Here is a 22589-nt window from a genome sequence, read left to right as displayed (position 1 = left end):
ACTGGAAAAAAAAAAAAGCCACATAGAATATGTGCTAATATTTACTGAGTCATTTAATATTTTATAATAGACATTGATACCTTTTAAAGGATGTAGATACAGCAGCACACGCATTTCTGTTTGTTTCGTCATGGGTTTGGGATTCCTGTGCAGAATTTTCATGGTTCTCTGGTCTTTAAATAGATTAGTGGGACATTGTAGAACATTTCTTGTTAGTGGGGAAAAATTGGCAGCAATAAATGTCTAGCAAATATAGGGGACTATTTCCCAAATAGAGTATTCTCAAAGCTTTGAAGATGACAGGACTGGATTCTGTTGGGTCTTACTGAAACCATTAGTTTCTCTCTATCTTTTTCTTTTGCCTACTCTCACTCCTCACATCCCTCACTAACCCTGAAATGGCACATGTACCAGAACCTGGATGAGATCTAGCTCTGTTTCTGTCAAATCTAAAAGAAACCCACATAAATCGTAATGTTCCTGGATGCATTTACTGAAGTATTTTGAAGAGACAGCAAACTGGAATGACCACGTTGTAGGGCACCTGGCAAACATTCCCAGTATTCACAGGTTACAGCATTACCTCCCCCTCCCAACTCTCTATTCACTCTCCTAAATAGTCAGAACTCAACCTTCTCCAAGGTTGCCAGGTCCTTTGCCCTTCCTGTACTGTCTCCTTCAGCCTTCCAGATGGATTCAGTTCCTTGGCCTGCAGCTCTCTACCCTCTTGGTTTTTTCTCTTCAACAAGTACCCCATATCAGCATAAAGAAGGCCCTGGCAGTAAGCAGCAATTAAGTCATCTTCCGAAATTGGCAGAACAAGAAAGGTGGTGAACACAATATATTTCAGTTCAGTTCAGTCACTCAGTCATGTCTGACTCTTTGTGACCCCATGGACTGCACACCAGGCCTCCCTGTCCATCCCCAACCCCCGGAGTTTACCCAAACTCATGTCCATTTAGCTCTGTCAAATAGACATATTCTAATAAGAATTTAGAACTCAGACCTTGTATGGGAGATACTGGTACCGACCTTACCTATCTCTGTAACTTCCTCCCAATTTCCACTCAATATCTCCTGTTTTGTATACTTTGCTATATGCTATTTCTGCTGCTGCTGCTGCTGCTTAGTCACTTCCGTTGTGTCCGACTCTGTGCGATCCCATAGACGGCAGCCCACCAGGCTCCCCCATCCCTGGGATTCTCCAGGCAAGAGTACTGGAGTGGGGTGCCATCACTTTCTCCGACCCGATTTCTGTGGGGTAAAGAGAAGAGAAGAGCTGGTGTTTATTCAGGAGGCAGGGCCCTGAGTCTTCAAAGGGAGGAGGCTTAGCTTGACTCTGGGATACGGGGCCCGGCCTAGGAGGATACTGTTGACTACAGCTCTGTAGAGATGCCTTAATTTGTGAGGGCAGACCCAAGCCCTGCTGGAAACGGATTTCTTTCTTTTTTTTCCATTTTAACATTTATTTTTAATTGGAGGATAATTGCTTTACAATGTTGTGTTGGTTTCTGCTGTACAACAACGTGAATCAGTCATAAATATAGGTATGTCTTCTCTCTCTTGAATTCTGTTGCAGCCAAAACATCACAGAATCAGAAGCTACATTAGTGGTCTAGTTCAGCATTGTTATTCAGAGAATTGGTCAAGAGCTGTGTATCTGACCTTTTCAGTGATTTTTGTAGCAAAATAATAATGAATTATAAATAATAAACCCTCCTCTGTTTACATTACCTAGAAGGCATCCAGTGGGCAAGACTCCTCCTCTGTTGCCTTCTGAAACTTTAACAAAATAAAAATAAGATTCTTTTTAATTAAAAATGAATGTGGAAATGCTACAATGCTTTATTTTTCTAATTACTTTATGTTGATTCTTTTTTTTTCCTTCTTTATGTCTCAACTTCTAATGCTTTTCTTTCTGTGACCCTTCATCTAAACACTGATCATTCCTTTTGTTGCTCAGTCACTCAGTTGTGTCCGACTCTGTGACCTGGTGGACTGCAGCAGGCCAGGCTTCCCTGTCCTTCACCGTTTCCTGGAGCTTGCTCAAACTCATGTCCATTAAAAACTCATTCCTTTACAGGTTTTTTATGGTAAAAAACAGAAACAAAGAGAACCTTACATATTAATCTTAAATAATAGACAAGTTTCATGGCTCAGTATTTTTACAGTAGTCAGTTTATATTATTCTCTTAAAACATTACTTCAGACATTTCTCACATTTCTCCTTCACCTCTTGCTCAGCAAAGAGGACTCAGAGTTTTTCATTATTTTGAGTCTGTGAATATAAACATCACAAGACTACATTCTGGTCAGTTTAAATGTGAAGATGAAAGTCACTCAGTCCTGTCTGGCTCTTTTTGACCTCATGGACTATAAAGTCCATGGAATTCTCCAGACCAGAATACTGGAGTGGGTAGCCTTTCCCTTCTCCTGGGGATCTTCCCAACCCAGGGATCAAACCCAGGTCTGCCACATTGTAGGTGGTTCTTTACTAGCTAAGCCACAAGGGAAGCCTGGGTTTAGCAATGATTGAGTTATATTTCTGAAGTTACCCTCAGAGTAGTTAGATATTGGTGGGAGTGAGTGAGTGTAAAACCCTATAGAGAAAACAATCCCCAGGCAGCATTATCTGGTTCTTGTGTTAGTATTCTAGTCACCAGGTGTAAAAAAGAGGAAAAGACGATGCATGCTTATTTTGAGAAAGCACAGACAGATATTTGTTGATGTGAAAGAGGAGAGAAAAAGTGAAACATAACTAGAGAGGGTGTCTCAGTTGAGGTCAGGAGTTGATAGAGACTGAAGATGGAAAGAAGAGAGTGAAAATAATTCAAGGGGGATGGGGTGAGCAGTGGAATCAAAGGAAGAAGATGTTAAGGTTTCAAACCACCATGGTTTTCTTCTCTTTAAAGAACTTATCCTGTTTTGTTTTTCTAGTTGTTATTTGTGAACATGGCTTCTCTTTTCTTAAACCCTTGAGGCTGGGATCCCAGTTTGCTTTGCCCATGTTGTGGGAAAGGTGGTAAACCTTGGGCATTCCCAGGTGTCCAGCACACTAGCACACATTCAGAGGGCCCTGGGTGGTCTGGAATGTTGTGCAATGAAGAAGCCTTGGTGCTGAGTGAGTGAAGAGGAAAAGACTTAATCAGGGTCTTGGGAATTCTGATGACAAATCTAACTCCAGTTTTGTGGTTTTGATATTTTGTTTATTTAAGAATTTGTTTAAATGCAATTAAGTATGATAATCTTGACTGCTTCCTTATCTTTTATATCACCAGATATATATCTCATATATATATATATATATATATGCTGTAAATACTTTAAATTACACTAGGAAGCCATATTCATTGTGGAAACAACTATGAAGCAACTATAATTCTTTTCAGATATATCGACAGCTGTAGCTGTAGGTATATATTTTTATGTTCTGGTACCATGTAGTTATTTGATAAATTGCTATTTTATTTAATAATATAACATGAGTAACTTTCCACATCATTAGACTTCAGTGAGTTGTCAGCAAATGTGTTTTGAGAGCAAGTTATGTTGAAATAAATCCACACGGTAAATCATTTATTCTGTAACTTGGAAATCACGTTTGGAACAAACGGTATCGTTAGTCAGGAAAATACCAAATTCTTCCTAAGAACTTGAATAATCATGAAATAAATAGTCTTTCATTATAGAGCCCAGTACAGGAAAAGCCATTTGGAAGACAGGATAGGGTATGGCCTCTTTTAATAGCACTTTTGCTATAATTTACAAAGGGATTTAGCAATGATTAATGATTTAATATTTGTAAAATATTTCACAATGCATTTAATTTTAAAACCATGCAACATATTATCCACAAATATCAATTTAGGGCATGGTTTTGTCTTTTATTTTTTTCTATGAAGAAGAAAAAAAAATGTCATTCAGGATAGAAAAATGTCTAAAGTATTTTCTAGTTCTTAGTTTTGAATGCATATTCTAGTGAAAAAGTGAGATATTTTAGAAAATGATTTACTGTCAGAATTACAATACCTGATTTATTATTCACAGCATAATTTTTTATTAAATACATTTTCAATCCTATTATCATTTTTTAAACTACTTAGCTCCAGTCAAAATGAAAATGCCCATTTCTTCATCTTTATTCATGCCTTTCACATTCCAGTGCCCTAGAAAGAGATTTTCTGCATTCATAAATGAAAAATTCTGGGTTGCTCATATCTGAAAGATAGAAAGTTGTAGTGGAAATGAATGATGAAAAAGCTCTACAGCAGCAACCATTTGCTTCATTGTGTTTGCTGCCCTAGAATAGTATTTATTATTTTTGTCATCACCAAACCATTTGGTTTCCTTGCCAGAATCATTTATTCTCCCTACCTTTTTCTGGGGATCTAGATGGCTTAGTCACCTGAGACTTGAGAACATGCTTTTCCCCCTTATGTGTCATAACTGAGAAAAGTTTTTCTCCAAAAGTAGCCCTAGGTTGAAAATAAAGTTCTTTAGAAGGCTATAGTAAGAAAACAAAAAGATGTTTTCTTTCTAATGGATATAATGGAACTGTAGTATATGTAAAGGGCCCTAAGAAGTCCTAGCTGATTTGTGACATGAAAATATATTTCCTCAAAAACTGTGCTTGTTGGAACTTTATTTTCAAATGACAGAACTCTTGGAAGGAAACATGAAAGGCTTGCTACTTTTTAAAAGGTTTGGGCTATTAAAAAAATATATATATATGTATATGTGTATATATATATATATATATATATATATATATATGCATTCCCAGATAAGACATAAATTTCAGAAGGACTGTATTCTAAGACAGATTGTTTTATTTTTTTACTTGGCATAACAGAGAACTCAACACCCTATTTCATAGATGCCATCTGTTTTTGGTTGACCTTAATTTTCTGGATGAGTGTTTTTCTTCAAATATTTCAAGTCATGACTAAATTTCATTTAACAAGAAATGTTTAGGTTAGTTTGTGATCAAGAAATCAGATGTTCTAAATCCAAACATATTTTAAAAAACTGATTTGTAATTGTGTTAATGCCAGGACAAAGTCCACTTTTTGTTTGGCTCTTTAAAGGCCAACAGCATCAGTTCAGTTCAGTTGCTCAGTCATGTCTGACTCTTTGCGACCCCATGGACTGCAGCATGCCAGGCTTCCCTGTCCATCACCAACTCCTGGAACCTACTCAAATTCAAGTCCATCGCATCGGTGATGTCATCTAAACATCTCATCCTCTGTTGTCCCCTTCTCCTCCTGCCTTCAATCTTTCCCAGCACCAGGGTCTCTTCTAATGAGTTGGTTCTTCGCATCAGGTGACCAGAGTATTGGAGTTTCAGCTTTAGCATAAGTCCTTTCATGAATATTCAGGACTGATTTCCTTAGGATGGACTGGTTGGATCTCCTTGCATTCCAAGGGACTCTCAAGAGTCTTCTCCAACACCACAGCTTAAAAGCATCAAGTCTTTGGCGCTCAGCTTTCTTTACAGTCCAACTCTCACATGCATACATGACTACTGGAAAAACCATAGCTTTGACTAGATGGACCTTTGTTAGTAAAGTAGTGTTTCTGCTTTTTAACATGCTGTATAGGTTGGTCAAATAACTCCAGAAAGAATGCAAGGGATGGAGCCAAAGCAAAAATAATACCCAGTTGTGGATGTGAATGGTGATAGAAGCAAGGTCCGATGCTGCAAAGAGCAGTATTGCATAAGAACCTGGAATGTTAGGTCCATGAATCAAGGCAAATTGGAAATGGTCACAGGGGATGGCAAAAGTGAACATCGACATTCTAGGAATCAGCGAACTAAAATGGACTGCAATGGGTGAATTTAACTCAGATGACCATTATATCTACTACTGTGGGCAGGAATCCCTTAGAAGAAATGGAGTAGCCATCATGGTCAACAAAAGAGTCTGAAATGCAGTACTTGGATGCAATCTCAAAAACGACAGAATGATCTCTGTTCATTTCCTAGGCAAATCATTCAATATCGTAGTAATCCAAGTCTATGTCCAAACCAGTATGCTGAAGAAGCTGAAGTTGTACAGTCCTATGAAGACCTATAAGACCTTTTAGAACCAACACCCAAAAAAGATGTCCTTTTCATTATAGGGGACTGGAATGCAAAAGTAGGAAGTCAAGAAACACCTGGAGTAACAGGCAAATTTGGCCTTGGAATACGGAATGAAGCAGGGCAAAGGCTAATAGAGTTTTGCCAAGAAAATGCACTGGTCATAGCAAACACCCTCTTCCAACAACACAAGAGAAGACTCTACACATGGACATCACCAGATGGTCAACACCAAAATCAGATTGATTATATTCTTTGTAGCCAAAGATGGAGAAGCTCTATACACTCAGCAAAAACAAGACTGGGAGCTTACTGTGGCTCAGATCATGAACTGCTTATTGCCAAATTCAGACTTAAATTGAAGAAAGAAGGGAAAACCATTAGACCATTCAGGTATGACCTAAATCAAATCCCTTATGATTATCCAGTGGAAATGAGAAATAGATTTAAGGGACTAGATCTGTTAGATAGAGTGCCTGATGAACTATGGAATGAAGTTCATGACATTGTACAGGAGACAGGGATCAAGACCATCCCTGTGGAAAAGAAATGCAAAAACGCAAAATGGCTGTCTGAGGAGGCCTTACAAATAGCTGTGAAAAGAAGAGAAGTGAAAAGCAAAGGAGAAAAGGAAAGATAAAAGTGTCTAAATACAGAGTTCCAAAGAATAGCACGGAGAGAGAAGAAAGCCTTCCTCAGCGATCAATGCAAACAAATAGAGGAAAACAACAGAATGGGAAAGACTAGAGATCTCTTCAAGAAAATTAGAGATACCAAGGGAACATTTCATGCAAAGATGGGCTCGATAAAGGACAGAAATGGTATGGGCCTAACAGAAGCAGAAGATATTAAGAAGAGATGGCAAGAATACACAGAAGAACTGTACAAAAAAGATCTTCACGACCAAGATACTCACAATGGTGTGGTCACTCACCTAGAGTCAGACATCCTGGAATGTGAAGTCAAGTGGGCCTTAGACAGCATCACTACGAACAAAGCTAGTGGAGGTGATGGAATTCCAGTGGAGCTATTTCAAATCCTGAAAGATGATGCTGTGAAAGTGCTGCACTCAATATGCCAGCAAATTTGGAACACTCAGCAGTGGCCACAGGACTGGAAAAGGTCACTTTTCATTCCAATCCCAAAGAAAGGCAATGCCAAAGAATGCTCAAACTACCGCACAATTGCACTCATCTCACATGCTAGTAAATTAATGTTCAAAATTCTCCAAGCCAGGCTTCAGCAATACGTGAACCATGAACTTCCCGATGTTCAAGCTGGTTTTAGAAAAGGCAGAGGAACCAGAGATCAAATTGCCAACATCTTCTGGATCAGGGAAAAAGCAAGAGAGTTCCAGAAAAACATCTATTTCTGCTTTCTTGACTATGCCAAAGCCTTTGACTGTGTGGATCACAATAAACTGTGGAAAATTCTGAAAGAGATGGGAATACCAGACCACCTGACCTGCCTCTTGAGAAACCTATATGCAGATCAGGAAGCAACAGTTAGAATGGGACATGGAACAACAGACTGGTTCCAAATAGGAAAAGGAGTACATCAAGGCTGCATCTTGTCACCCTGCTTATTTAACTTATATGCAGAGTACATCATGAGAAACGCTGGGCTGGAAGAAGCACAAGCTGGAATCAAGATTGCCAGGAGAAATATCAATAACCTCAGATATGCAGATGACACCACCCTTATGGCAGAAAGTGAAGAGGAACTAAAAAGCCTCTTGATGAAAGTGAAAGAGGAGAGTGGAAAAGTTGACTCAAAACTCAACATTCAGAAAACTAAGATCATGGCATCTGGTCTCATCACTTCATGGGAAATAGATGGGGAAACAGTGTCAAACTTTATTTTTTTGGGGCTCCAAATCACTGCAGATGGTGATTGCAGCAGCCATGAAATTAAAAGATGCTCATGCTTTGGAAGTTGGAAGGAAAGTTATGACATAGCATATTAAAAAGCAGAGACATTACTTTGCCAACAAAAGTCTGTCTAGTCAAGGCTATGGATTTTCCAATAGTCATGTATGGATGTGAGAGTTGGACTGTGAAGAAAGCTGAGCACCAAAGAATTGATGGTTTTGAACTGCTGTGTTGGAATAGACTTCTGAGAGTCCCTTGGACTGCAAGGAGATCCAACCAGTCTATTGTGAAGGAGATCAGCCCTGGGATTTCTTTGGAAGGAATGATGCTAAAGCTGAAAGTCCAGTACTTTGGCCACCTCATGCGAAGAGTTGACTCATTGGAAAAGACTCTGATGCTGGGAGGGATTGGGGGCAGGAGGAGAAGGGGACGACAGAGGATGATATGGCTGGATGGCATCACTGACCCGATGGACGTGAGTCTGAGCGAACTCCGGGAGTTGGTGATGGACAGGGAGGCCTGGCATGCTGCGATTCATGGGGTCACAAAGAGTCGGACATGACTGAGCGATGATCTGATCTGATCTGATGGGCTGATCTGATGCCATGATCTTAGTTTTCTGAATGTTGAGTTTTAAGCCATATTTTTCACTTTCCTCTTTCACTTTCATTAGAGGCTGTTTAGTTATTCTTCACTTTCTGCCATAAGAGTCGTGTCCTCTGCGTGTCTGAGGTTATTGATGTTTCTCCTGGCAATCTTGATTCCAGCTTGTGCTTCATGCAGCCTGGCATTTTGCATGATGTACTCTGCATATAAGTTAAATAAGCAAGATGAGAATATACAGCCTTGACGTACTCCTTTCCCATCTGGAAGCAGTCTGTTGTTGCTCGTCCAGTTCTAACTGTTGCTTCTTGTTCTGCAGCAACAGCATAGGGTCATATTTAATTCCATTTCACTCTGACATTTTCCAAAACAATGGAATATTTATTATAAAGGCTAATCCTGGATCATTAATAGTGAAAAGATGTTATAAGTTGTTAAAATTTAACTTAAAAATTAGAATTATGATGGATTGATTCACAGTTCAATTGACAGGTGTTATTTTATTTTTGAAAAAAAAAAAAATTTCCCAAGTTGGTCTAGTTATAGGTAGTACAGAAATGCTTGTTAAAATACAAACTCCCTGCCCTTTTATTCTGATATAATGGGTCTGGTGAAAATGAAAGTCACTTCATTGTGTCCAGTTGTTTGTGCCTCCATGGACTGTACAGTCCATGGAATTCTCCAGGCCAAAATATTGGAGTGGGTAGCTGTTCCCTTCTCCAGGGGATCTTCCCAACCCAGTCATTGAACCCAAGTCTCCTGCATTGCAGGCAGATCCTTTACCATCTGAGCCATGAGGGAAGCCCAAGAACACTGGAGTGAGTAGCCTATACTCTTCTCCAGGAGATCTTCTCAACCCAGGAATCAAACTGGGGTCTCCTGCATTGCATGCCAATTCTTTACCAACTTATCTACCAGGGAAGCCCCCAGGGTCTGGGGCCCAGGTTTAATCATATCCCCATTATTATCAGGGCCCAGCAGAGGTAGGAAACACTGGAGCAGAGTTGGTTCTCAACTCCTGCAACACTCAGTTATATGGGGAATTTTTAGATAATGTCAGTGCTCAGGCTTCCTCCCAACACCTGTTAATTCTGTCTTTGTGGGCACTGGAATATTCAAGTAAAAATTCCACTTTGCCAAACAGGATCCCAAACTATACACTGATGCGAAATTGATTAAATAATTATGCAAAAGCTTCTCTGTATAAGATAACTAGAATTCTGAAGTGGTTAGAATAGCAGCTCTGTGAGTGAAGGCATCACCTGTGTCTTGTTATCTCTGTTCCTTTATCCCTGAGCACAGTGACTTTCACATATATCATGGATGATAATAACTCTTTATTGATGAAAAATAATGATTTATTGATGAAAAATAAATAAATGTTGAGGAACTGCTACAAATGACTTGAACAATTGGACACGGATTACAGTCCAACAATGGTTAAAATTAATACATGTCATGGTAGACGGCTGGTGATATGAGGGGAAGACTGATTCCAAGGTGTCCAAGGTGAGCCAGAGAGGACTTTGCCCAAGAAACCAGAGTGGGAACCAATCTCAGCAGCCATTAGTCTGTTGATTTGTTGCACATGTGGTAATCACATTTATGAGGCTCCGTCTCTACTCTGAGGAATGGTACAGAGTAACAGCTAGGCTCTGGGGACTAGGAGAGCAGAATCCCCTCCCTCTCCCCCCTAGTCATTCATTCTGCACCTGGTCCTTGTCAAAGCACACTTTTATTTGAGTTTATTTTGGCCCAACTCCTTCTACCCACATCTACTTTCCCTCCTGTTTATCAGCCATTGCCAATGTGAGTTTGGCACTCTGAGACTGTCATTTTGTTGTGTGACCACCTAACATGGTGCCAACAACATAGTTTTAGCCAATTCTAATACTTTGAGATGATGACTATAATACACAAAAGAGGATGACCAGGAAAACACCACCTTTAGGAAAGGAAGAGGTAATAATAGAGAACAGTGAAATGGCAGGACCTTTTAATGTATTCTTTGTTTTTGCCTTTCATATAAATATGAACACTTGGCTGGCCTGATTCTCAGCTATATGAGAAGGCTGGCCAGCCAACTAGGCCTGGGAAAGAAGTAATTGACGAGTCTCTGGAACGTCTGGGTACAGTTGAACTAGCAGGGCCAGTGATTGGCAGTGTCATGCAGTGGGAAGAGAATTGGATGAAGATTCAGAACACCTGGATTCTATTCTCAATTTAACTACTCACTTATTAAGTGATCTTGGGAAAAGTAGACCTCTGAACCTTGCTCTCTATACGTGTAAAATGGAGATATTAACTACCTTAAAGACTTGTACAGAGTAAATGAAAAAAATCATGAAGTGCTATTTGAACCTAGGACATATTTAACACTTGCAGATGTCATGTATCATCTGTACTGGATCTGCTTTTGTGAAATCACGAAGGGCAGTTTCTGCAAGATGGAAAGCATAAATCAGTTTGCATTGCTACCTGGGAAAGGAGTGGAAAAAATCATTAAGCAACTAATTCCAACAATTTATAAGAACCAAGAGTTTGGGAAGCAACCCATGTGGCTTTAGGAAGATCAAGTGGTGTCTTACCAGGTTTGGTATTTACCTTCTATAATCAATGAAAAGACCCAAAGATAAGGAACTGACAGTAGAATTCTGCATGATTGTCAAGATATTGTAGGCTGAGCTGCTCAAAACTTTTTGGCATATGTGTGATTGTCATTAATTATATTGTGTCCTGTATTAAAAAATAATAAATAAGGTAAGGAATCAGCTCCAGGATTTCACATAAAGTTGAGTAAGTTTACCAGGATTTCATAAGAGATGGTTTTCATATAATGTAGACTCTGAAACAGGTGGTATTCCCTGATTGTTAAGAATAAAGGAATTCGAATTATTCGTCATCCATTTCCTATGACTGGTAGAACTGGAATGTCTTTGCTAGTGTTTTACAAAATGCTGGAGAGTGATAGAAAGTAAGAAAAAAAAAAATCCATATCTAGCAATTATCCACTGTCCCTGGTGTCCCTAGAGCAGTACTTCTCCAAAGGGTTGCCTAAGTAAGTCGGTGAAAGTTGCTTAGCTGTGTCCGACTCTTTGCAACCCCATGGACTGTAGCCTGCCAGGCTCCTCTGTCCATGGGGATTCTCCAGGCAAGAATACTGGAGTGGATTGCCATGCCCTCCTCCAGGAGATCTTCCCAACCCAGGGGTCAAACCCAGGTCTCCTGCATTGCAGGCAGTTTCTTTACCATCTGAACCACCAGGGAAGCACAAAGGGTTGCCTACTAATCATCAATAGCATAATCATATGAAGAACTTGTTGAAAATGCACATCACTAAGTCCCTTTTCAGATTTACTGAGTGGGAACTCTGGGTGGAGCTTAGAATGTGAATTTTATCAAACACCCTCCAGATTCTTGTGCTCATTAAAGTTTTTAATCTGCAGAGAAGAATGATATTATTCAACATCTATTAAACATACTTACTATGAATATGGCTCAGAGAATTGAGAATATCATTAAAACACTGAGTCGAGTCTAAATATGGAGGGATAGTTACTATTCTGAAAAATTAAAATACAAATCAGTGATTTTGAAAAATTTGGGAGTCATTCAAACACAGAATGAGTTATTTCAATGATGAAGGCAAGAAGATATAACTGGAAACAAAAACTCTTATGTTGTAATAATAGCCATTCCTTTGGATTGGTACTTTTCATATCATCGCCTCAGAGAATCTTCACTCCTTTCCAGAATTTTTTTTCTTTTTTTCCTTTTGCATCCAGGTGGAGAATACTGTTATCAGGTTAATGAACCAAATAGCTATACTCTCTGAGGTTCAGTAGTTCCCATCCTAGATTACAGTTTAGAATATTCTGAAACAGTAAAAAAAAAAAAGTATCAGTTCTCAGGCCCTATTCTCAGTTTAATCCAAATTTTCACAAGTGGGGGCCTAGACACTGTTTGTTTTTTTTTTTTTTGGTTTTTGTTTGTTTTCTTTTTAATGCTTCCAAGTGATTCTAGGTTTAAGGAGCAGGATTGAGAACCACTGTGTATATAAATGGAGATGGGGTATAGGAAGTGGGAGGAGAGAAAGATAAACACACTTTCTTACTCAATTATGCCTATATACAAAAACAGAAGTTTTTAAGCTGTTGCTGAGTGGGGCCCTGTGGGACTCTTAGGCATCCAGGCCTTTTTGTCCCTCATTTTTTGTGGGCAAGACTCCAACCTCCATGACCTTCCCTGAGTTTGAAAGAGCAGATTCAAACATTCGCTAATCAATGGAAGAGCAGCCATGAAACCAACTGCAGCAAGATTAAAGGGACCAGAGAAGCTTATCAAGATTAGGAGACTACCACCTGAGACCCTGCACACACCCTCATCTTCCCAGGAACACCATCCTTTTGAAACTTTGCTGAATAAAGATGAAAGAATGTTACTGCCTTGATCCTTATTGCATACCCCTGAACAAATAAACTCTCTCTATTCCTCAGTTCTTGAGGTGCTAGCCTACTATGTTCCCCCTTTGTCAGGCAAAGAAATTAAGCCACTCTTTCCTTCTCCTCCATAACTCTGTTTCCATATTTCTGTTCATTACCAGGGCACAGAGAGCCAAGATTTTGATAATTAAGCCAGTATATATGAATTAGCAAGGTGGTACTGGTGGTTGTTGTCCAGTCGCTCAGTCATGTCTGACTCTTTGCGACCCCATGGACTGCAGCACACCAGGCTTCCCTGTCCTTCTCCATCTCCTGGGGCTTGCTCAAACTCATGTCCATTGAGTGGGTGATGCCATCCAACCATCTTGTCCTCTGTTGTCCCCTTCTACCGCACAATGGCACTCATCTCACACACTAGCAAAGTAATGCTCAAAAATCTCCAAGCCAGGCTTCAACAGTACATGAACCAAGAACTTCCAGATGTTCAAGATGGATTTAGAAAAGGCAGAGGAACCAGAGATCAAATTGCCAACATCTGCTGGATTATCAACAAAGCAAGAAAGTCCCAGAAAAACATCTTCTTTTGCTTTATTGACTATGCCAAAGCTTTTGTCTGTGTCAATCACAAAAAATTGTGGAAAATTCTTAATGATATGGGAATACCAGACCATCTTACCTGCCTCCTGAAAAATCTGTATACAGGTCAAGAAGCAACATTCAGAACTGGATATGGAACAACAGACTGGTTCCAAATCGGGAAAAGAGTACATCAATGCTGTATATTGTCACCCTGCTTATTTAACTTACATGCAGAGTACATCATGAAATGCCAGGCTGGATGAAGCACAAGCTGGAATCAAGATTTCCAGGAGAAATATCAATAATCTCAGATATGCAGATGACACCTCCCCTATGGCAGAAAGTGAAGAACTAACGAGCCTCTTGATGAAAGTGAAAGAGGAAAGTGAAAAGGTTGACTTAAAGCTCAACATTCAGAAAACTAAGATCATGGGATCCGCCCATCACTTCATGGCAAATAGATGGGGAAACAATGGTAACAGTGAGAGACTTTATTTATTTATTTATTGGCTCCAAAATCACTGCAGATGGTGACTGCAGCCATGACGTTAAAAGATGCTTACTCCTTAGAAAAACTATGACCATCCTAGATAGCATATTAAAAAGCAGAAACATTACTTTACCTACAAAGATCTACCTAGTCAAAGCTATGGTTTTCCAGTAGTCGTGTATGCATGTGATAGTTGGACTACAAAAGAAGCTGAGCTCCGAAGAATTGATGCTTTTGAGCTGTGGTGTTGGAGAAGACTCTTGAGAGTCCCTGGACTTCAAGATCAAATCAGTCAATCCTAAGGAAATCAGTCCTGACTATTCATTGGAAGGACTGATGTGAAGCTGAAACTCATGCTTTGGCCACCTGAGGCGAAGAACTGACTAATTGGAAAAGACCCTGATGCTGGGAAAGATTGAAGGCAGGAGGAGAAGGGGACAACTGAGGATGAGATGTTTGGATGGCATCACGGACACGATTGAGTTTGAGTAGGCTCCAGGAGCTGGTGATGGACAGGGAAGCCTGGCGTTCTGCAGTCCATGGGGTCTCAAAGAGTCGAACATGACTGAGCGACTGAACTGAACTGACACCAGTTTGGTCAGCCTTTAGGAGGGCAGGTTTACGTACTTGCTCAGAGTTATTTAGGCAGGCAATTTTAAGGTCTTCCACTCCCAGAGCATGGTCAGTGTGGGGATGGGTACAGGCTCCTGGTAGGCCTGTACTTTGACCCAAGAGGAAAGATGCAGCTCAAGGGCAGCCCGAGTGGGACCCGTGTTGAGCGTGGCATTTTTAAAGTTGACCTGGGCTTATGAGTGATTCTGCTTTTACCTGACTTCTTATCTTGATAATTTGGCATTAATGAGCATCTCCATTAAGTTCAAGGCACAGTAGGTACTATTATAATATGGTCTCATATGGTTTATCCATTGGTCTCCTTGGACACTGCACATCTCTTGGACCATGCCTCCTGCAGGGTGTCCATGTCCCATCTTTTACCATGAATACAGTAGAGAAAATGAGGGGCAATTGCATTTCCTGTCTTGGACACTACTGACAAGGGTGTGCACGTGTTAGGCTGGGAACAGAACAGGCTGAGTGAGAGTTAAACTGGCACATGGTGCATATGTGTAAACAGGAGTTAGGCTTTATACTCAAGATATGATTCCTAATTTGGGGAATCTTTTGCATCCATTTCAGGTTATGCTTTAATAAGCACAAATAAATTCATCTGTGTAAAAATCTAATTGTATTTTACTCTTTCCTTGCTGATGAATACAGAGAGCTCAGAGGCAGTTAGCAATAATATACTTCTGAGCCCAATAATAAGTATGTAGATGCATGCTAAAATAGAAATCCAATTTGAAATAATTTGAGTGAAATTACATAGAGAAGGTTAGCTTAAAGAGAGACTTTCTACCTGTCTCTTTTTATTTGGTGCTGTGTAGAGAGTGTAGAATCACAGTCAAAAGTTGAAACTCATATTATACTGAGTGCACAAAGGCACTCTTCAAATATCTTGGGCTTTTTTGAGACTACTGGGACAGCTGTTAGGATTCTGTTGTTCTTGTCTAGGAAGAAGGATACCTGGTAGTAAACCCGTGTAGGTAAATCTGAAATAGGGAAAGATAACAGGAAAAATACTAGTAAGTGCTCCATGAAGAAGTGTACTTTAAGAATAAGGACAGATAGTTGGCAGTGAAAATCCTTGAAAAATATGTTATGGGCTTTTGAGAGAAAAAGTGTGAAAGGAAGCAGATTTTCTGAAACCAAATCTTAGTGTAGATTGGATAGATCTCTTGGACTGTGTGCCTTGATTGCTTAACTTGGGTAATTACACAGAAAACTTTCAGGGTATTTGTTGTTGAATAATTTAGTTTATCCTGCTGATTGAAAGATATCTAAACCAACACCTAATTAGCTTTGAATTGTTTCCATATTAAGACCAATGAGAACAATTCTTAAGTTTATTGTGGTTTCCTTTAAATATATTTCAGCTGTTTCTTTAAAATGGTTTATTTGGCAATTAAAGTGATTTGATTGAAATGAGTAACATTCAAATAAGAGAAAAAAAAAAAAAAAAGCAGAAAACTTCAAGGGATTCATAAAAAGCCTATTTGGGCAGTCCAATCCTTGGAAATCATTAGCTAATGTTTTGATGACCAAACAATAAATACATAAGTGGATTAATAAACAAATGCAAACTCATCTAAATTTAATTTACTTTAGATAAAATCTACATATATGTTTGACTATTCAATTTTAAAGATGTAAATACTTTAGGGAGAAAGTAGGAGTTTGAGAATAAACACAGTAAATTAATTATAGGTTTCTAAGAAGTTATCTCCAGGTACCCTTTATTTTTTTATTCTTGGCTTTTGGTGAAGCTTGTTGCATATAAAATAGTATTGTAAATATCTCTCTTCCTTTTTCTTTATACATTTTTTCCCCCCTCTGAGCAGGCAAAATCACTTTAGAATGAGCACTTCTATGTGTATGAATCCTCTTCTCAGGGGTTATGGATGGAAGAGTTTTGGAGGTAACCATGGATGGGTCAAAATAAACTGGAAAATTCTGAAAGAGATGGGAATACCAGACCACCTGACCTGCATCTTGAGAAACCTATATGCAGGTCAGGAAGCAACAGTTAGAACTGGACATGGAACAACAGACTGGTTCCAAATAGGAAAAGGAGTACGTCAAGGCTGTATATTGTCACCCTGCGTATTTAACTTCTATGCAGAGTACATCATGAGAAACGCTAGGATGGAAGAAGCACAAGCTGGAATCCAGATTGCCGGGAGAAATATCAATAACCTCAGATATGCAGATGACACCACCCTTATGGCAGAAAGTGAAGAGGAACTAAAAAGCCTCTTGAGGAAAGTGTAAGAGGAAAGTGAAAAAATTGGCCTAAAGCTCAACATTCAGAAAACTAAGATAATGGCATCCGGTCCTATCACTTTATGGGAAATAGATGGGGAAACAGTGGAAACAGTGTCAGACTTTATTTTTGGGAGCTCCAAAATCACTGCAGATGGTGATTGCAGCCATGAAATTAAGAGACACTTACTCCTTGGAAGGGAAATTATGACCAACTTAGATAGCATATTGAAAAGCAGAGACATTACTTTGCCAACAAAGGTCCATCTAGTCAAGGCTATGGTTTTTCCTGTGGTCATGTATGGATGTGAGAGTTGGACTGTGAAGAAAGCTGAGCGCCAAAGAATTGATACTTTTGAAGTGTGGTGTTGGAGAAGACTCTTGAGAGTCCCTTGGACTGCAAGGAGATCCAACCACTCCATTCTAAAGGAGATCAGCCCTGGGATTTCTTTGGAAGGAATGATGCTAAAGCTGAAACTCCAGTACTCTGGCCACCTCATGCGAAGAGTTGACTCATTGGAAAAGACTCTGATGCTGGGAGGGATTAGGGGCAGGAGGAGAAGGGGACGACAGAGGATGAGATGGCTGGATGGCATCACCGACTCGATGGATGTGAGTTTGAGTGAACTCTGGGAGTTGGTGATGAACAGGGAGGCCTGGTGTCCTACGATTCATGGGGTCAGACACGACTGAGCGACTGAACTGAACTGAACTGAATGGATGGGTTGTGAAAAAGGTACTGTTCATGTTCCCTTTTGTTCTCTACCTCAAAGATCCAACTTTTCTGTTTACATTTAAATTTATATGTACATAGTGCCGAGTACGATTTATTTTTTTTATTTAAATTTATTTTAATTGGAGGCTAATTACTTTACAATATTGTATTGGTTTTGCCATACATCAACATGAATCCACCACGGGTGTACACGTGCTCCCCATCCTGAACACCGCTCCCACCTCCCTCCCAGTACCATCCCTCTGGGTCATCCCAGTGCACCAGCCCCAAGCATCCTGTAATCCTGCATCAAACCTGGACTGGCGATTCGTTTCTTGTATGATATTATACATGTTTCAATGCCATTCTCCCAAATCATGCCCCACCTCCCTCTCCCACAGAGTCCAAAAGACTGTTCTATACATCTGTGTCTCTTTTGCTGTCTCGCATGCAGGGCTATCATTACCATCTTTCTAAATTCCATATATATGCGTTAGTATAATGTATTGGTGTTTTTCTTTCTGGCTTACTTCACTCTGTATAATAGGCATCCACCTCATTAGAACTGATTCAAATGTATTCTTTTTAATGGCTGAGTAATACTCCATTGTGTATATGTACCACAGCTTTCTTATCCATTCATCTGCTGATGGACATCGAGGTTGCTTCCATGTCCTGGCTATTATAAATAGTGCTGCGATATACATGTGTCTCTTTCCATTCTGGTTTCCTTGGTGTGTATGCCCAACAGTGGGATTGCTGGGTCATAAGGCAGTTCTATTTCCAGTATTTTAAGGAATCTCCACACTGTTCTCCATAGTGGCTGTACTAGTTTGCATTCCCACCAACGGTGTAAGAAGGTTCCCTTTTCTCCACTCCCTCTCCAGCATTTATTGCTTGTAGACTTTTGAATCGCAGCCATCGTGACTAGCGTGAAATGGTACCTCATAGTGGTTTTGATTTGCATTTCTCTGATAATGAGTGATGTTGAGCATCTTTTCATGTGTGTGTTAGCCATCTGTATGTCTTCTTTGGAGAAATGTCTGTTTAGTTCTTTGGCCTATTTTTTGATTGGGTAGTTTATTTTTCTGGAATTGAGCTGTAGGAGTTGCTTGTATATTTTTGAGATTAGTTGTTTGTCTGTTGCTTCATTTGCTATTATTTTCTCCCATTCTGAAGGCTGTCTTTTCACCTTGCTTATAGTTTCCTTTGTTGTGCAGAAGCTTTTAAGTTTAATTAGGTCCCATTTGTTTATTTTTGCTTTTATTTCCAATATTCTGGGAGGTGGGTCATAGAGGATCCTGCTGTGATTTATGTAGAAGAGTGTTTTGCCTATGTTCTCTTCTAGGAGTTTTATAGTTTCTGGTCTTACATTTAGATATTTAATCCATTTTGAGTTTATTTTGGTGAATGGTGTTAGAAACTGTTCTAGTTTCATTCTTTTACAAGTGGTTGACCAGTTTTTCCAGCACCACTTGTTAAAGAGATTGTCTTTTCTCCACTGTATATTCTTGCCTCCTTTGTCAAAGATAAGGTGTCCATAGGTGCGTGGATTTATCTCTGGGCTTTCTATTTTTTTCCATTTATCTATATTTCTGTCTTTGTGCCAGTACCATACTGTCTTGATGACTGTGGCTTTGTAGTAGAGCCTGAAGCCAGGCACTTTGATTCCTCCAGTTCCATTTTTCTTTCTCAAGATTGCTTTGGCTATTCGAGGTTTTTTGTATTTCCATACAAATTGTGAAATTATTTGTTCTAGCTCTGTGAAAAATACCATTGGTAGCTTGAAAGGAATTGCATTGAATCTATAGATTGCTTTGGGTAGTATCCTTATTTTCACTATATTGATTCTTCCGATCCATGAACATGGTATATTTCTCCATCTATTAGTGTCCTCTTTGATTTCTTATAGTGTCTTATAGTTTTATATGTATAGGTCTTTAGTTTCTTTAGGTAGATACATTCCTAAGTATTTTATTCTTTTTGTTGCAATGGTGAATGGAATTGTTTCCTTAATTTCTCTTTCTGTTTTCTCATTATTAGTGTATAGGAATGCAAGGGATTTTTGTGTGTTGATTTTATGTCCTGCAACTTTACTATATTCATTGATTAGCTCTACTAATTTTCTGGTGGAATCTTTAGGGTTTTCTATGTAGAGGATCATGTCATCTGCAAACAGTGAGGGTTTTACTTCTTTTCTAATTTGGATACCTTTTATTTCTTTTTCTGCTCTGATTGCTGTGGCCAAAACTTCCAAAACTATGTTGAATAGTAGTGGTGAAAGTGGGCACCCTTGTCTTGTTCCTGACATTAGGGGAAATGCTTTCAATTTTTCACCATTGAGGATAATGTTTGCTGTGGGTTTGTCATATATGGCTTTTATTATGTTGAGGTATGTTCTTTCTATTCCTGCTTTCTGGAGAGTTTTTATAATAAATGGGTGTTGAATTTTGTCAAAGGCTTTCTCTGCATCTATTGAGATAATCATATAATAAATAAATCGTATTTATTTTCAATAAATAAATAATCATTAATTGAAAAATAAATCAAATTTATTTTTCAATTTGTTAATGTGGTGTATTATATTGATTGATTTGTGGATATTGAAGAATCCTTGCATCCGTGGGATAAAACCCACTTGGTCATGGTGTATGATCTTTTTAATGTGTTGTTGGATTTTGATTGCTAGAATTTTGTTAAGGATTTTTGCATCTATGTTCATCAGTTAATATTGGCCTGTAGTTTTCTTTTTTTGTGGCATCTTTGTCAGGTTTTGGTATTAGGGTGATGGTGGCCTCATAGAATGAATTTGGAAGTTTACCTTCTTCTGCAATTTTCTGGAAGAGTTTGAGTAGGATAGATGTTAGCTCTTCTCTAAATTTTTGGTAGAATTCAGCTGTGAAGCCATCTGGACCTGGGCTTTTGTTTGCTGGAAGATTTCTGATTACAATTTCAATATCCATGCTTGTGATGGGTCTGTTAAGATTTTCTATTTCTTCCAGGTTCAGTTTTGGAAAGTTATACTTTTCTAAGAATTTGTCAATTTTTTCCATGTTGTCCATTTTATTGGCACATAATTGCTGATAGTAGTCTCTTAAGATCCTTTGTATTTCTGTGTTGTCTGTTTTGATCTCTCCATTTTCATTTCTAATTTTATTGATTTGATTTTTCTCCCTTTGTTTCTTGATGAGTTTGGCTAGTGGTTTGTCAATTTTATTTATCCTTTCAAAGAACCAGCTTTTGGCTTTGTTGATTTTTGCTATGGTCTCTTTTGTTTCTTTTGCATTTATTTCTGCCCTAATTTTTAAGATTTCTTTCCTTCTACTAAACCTGGGATTCTTCATTTCTTCCTTTTCTAGTTGCTTTAGGTGTAGAGTTAGGTTATTTATTTGACTTTTTTCTTGTTTCTTGAGGTATGCCTGTATTGCTATGAACTTTCCCCTTAGCACTGCTTTTATAGTATCCCACAGGTTTTGGGTTGTTGTGTTTTCATTTTCATTTGTTTCTATGCAAATTTTGATTTCTTTTCTGATTTCTTCTGTGATTTGTTGGTTATTCAGCAGCGTGTTGTTCAGCCTCCATATGTTGGAGTTTTTAATAGTTTTTCTCCTGTAATTGAGATCTAATCTTACTGCATTGTAGTCAGAAAAGATGCTTGGAATTATTTCAATTTTTTTGAATTTACCAAGGCTAGCTTTATGGCCCAGGATGTGATCTATCCTGGAGAAGGTTCCATGTGTACTTGAGAAAAAGGTGAAATTCATTGTTTTGGGATGAAATGTCCTATAGATATCAATTAGGTCTAACTGGTCTATTGTATAGTTTAAAGTTTGTGTTTCCTTGTTAATTTTCTGTTTAGTTGGTCTATCCATAGGTATGAGTCGGGTATTAAAGTCTCCCTCTATTACTGTGTTATTGTTAATTTCCCCTTTCATACTTGTTAGCATTTGTCTTACATATTGCGGTGCTCCTATGTTAGGTGCATATATATTTATAATTGTTATCACTTCTTGGATTGATCCTTTGATCATTATGTAGTGTGCTTCTTTGTCTCTTTTCACAGCCTTTGTTTTAAAGTCTATTTTATCTGATATGAGTATTGCTACTCCTGCTTTCTTTTGGTATCTATTTGCATGGAATATCTTTTTCCAGCCCTTCACTTTCAGTCTGTATGTGTCCCCTGTTTTGAGGTGGTCTCTTGTAGACAACATATATAGGGGTCTTGTTTTTGTATCCATTCAGCCAGTCTTTATCTTTTGGTTGGGGCATTCAGCCCATTTATGTTTAAGGTAATTATTGATAAAAAGGAGATCAGCCCTGGGATTTCTTTGGAAGGAATGATGCTAAGGTGAAACTCCAGTACTTTGACCACCTCATGCAAAGAGCTGACTCATTGGAAAAGACTCTGATGCTGGGAGGAATTGGGGGCAGGAGGAGAAGGGGACGACAGAGGATAAGATGGCTGGATGGCATCACTGACTTGATGGACGTGAGTCTCAGTGAATTCTGGGAGTTGGTGTTGGACAGGGAGGCCTGGGGTGCTGCGATTCATGGGATTGCAAAGAGTCGGACATGACTGAGCGACTGATCTGATCTGATCTGATGATCCCGTTTCTATTTACTTTATTGTTTTGGATTCGAGTTTATACACCTTTTTTTGTGTATTTCCTATCTAGAGAAGATCCTTTCACATTTGTTGGAGAGCTGGTTTGGTGGTGCTGAATTCTCTCAGCTTTTGCTTGTCTGTAAGTCAAGTGGGCCTTAGAAAACATCACTACGAGCAAAGCTAGTGGAGGCGATGGAATTCCAGTTGAGCTATTCCAAATCCTGAAAGATGATGCTGTGAAAGTACTGCACTCAATATGCCAGCAAATTTGGAACACTCAGCAGTGGCCACAGGACTGAAAAGGTCAGTTTTCATTCCAAT

This window comes from Bos mutus, chromosome 2, assembly GCF_027580195.1.
Source record: "Bos mutus isolate GX-2022 chromosome 2, NWIPB_WYAK_1.1, whole genome shotgun sequence".
Taxonomy (NCBI): domain Eukaryota; kingdom Metazoa; phylum Chordata; class Mammalia; order Artiodactyla; family Bovidae; genus Bos; species Bos mutus.
The sequence above is the reverse complement of the archived record's forward strand: the minus strand, read 5'-3'. Positions refer to the sequence as shown.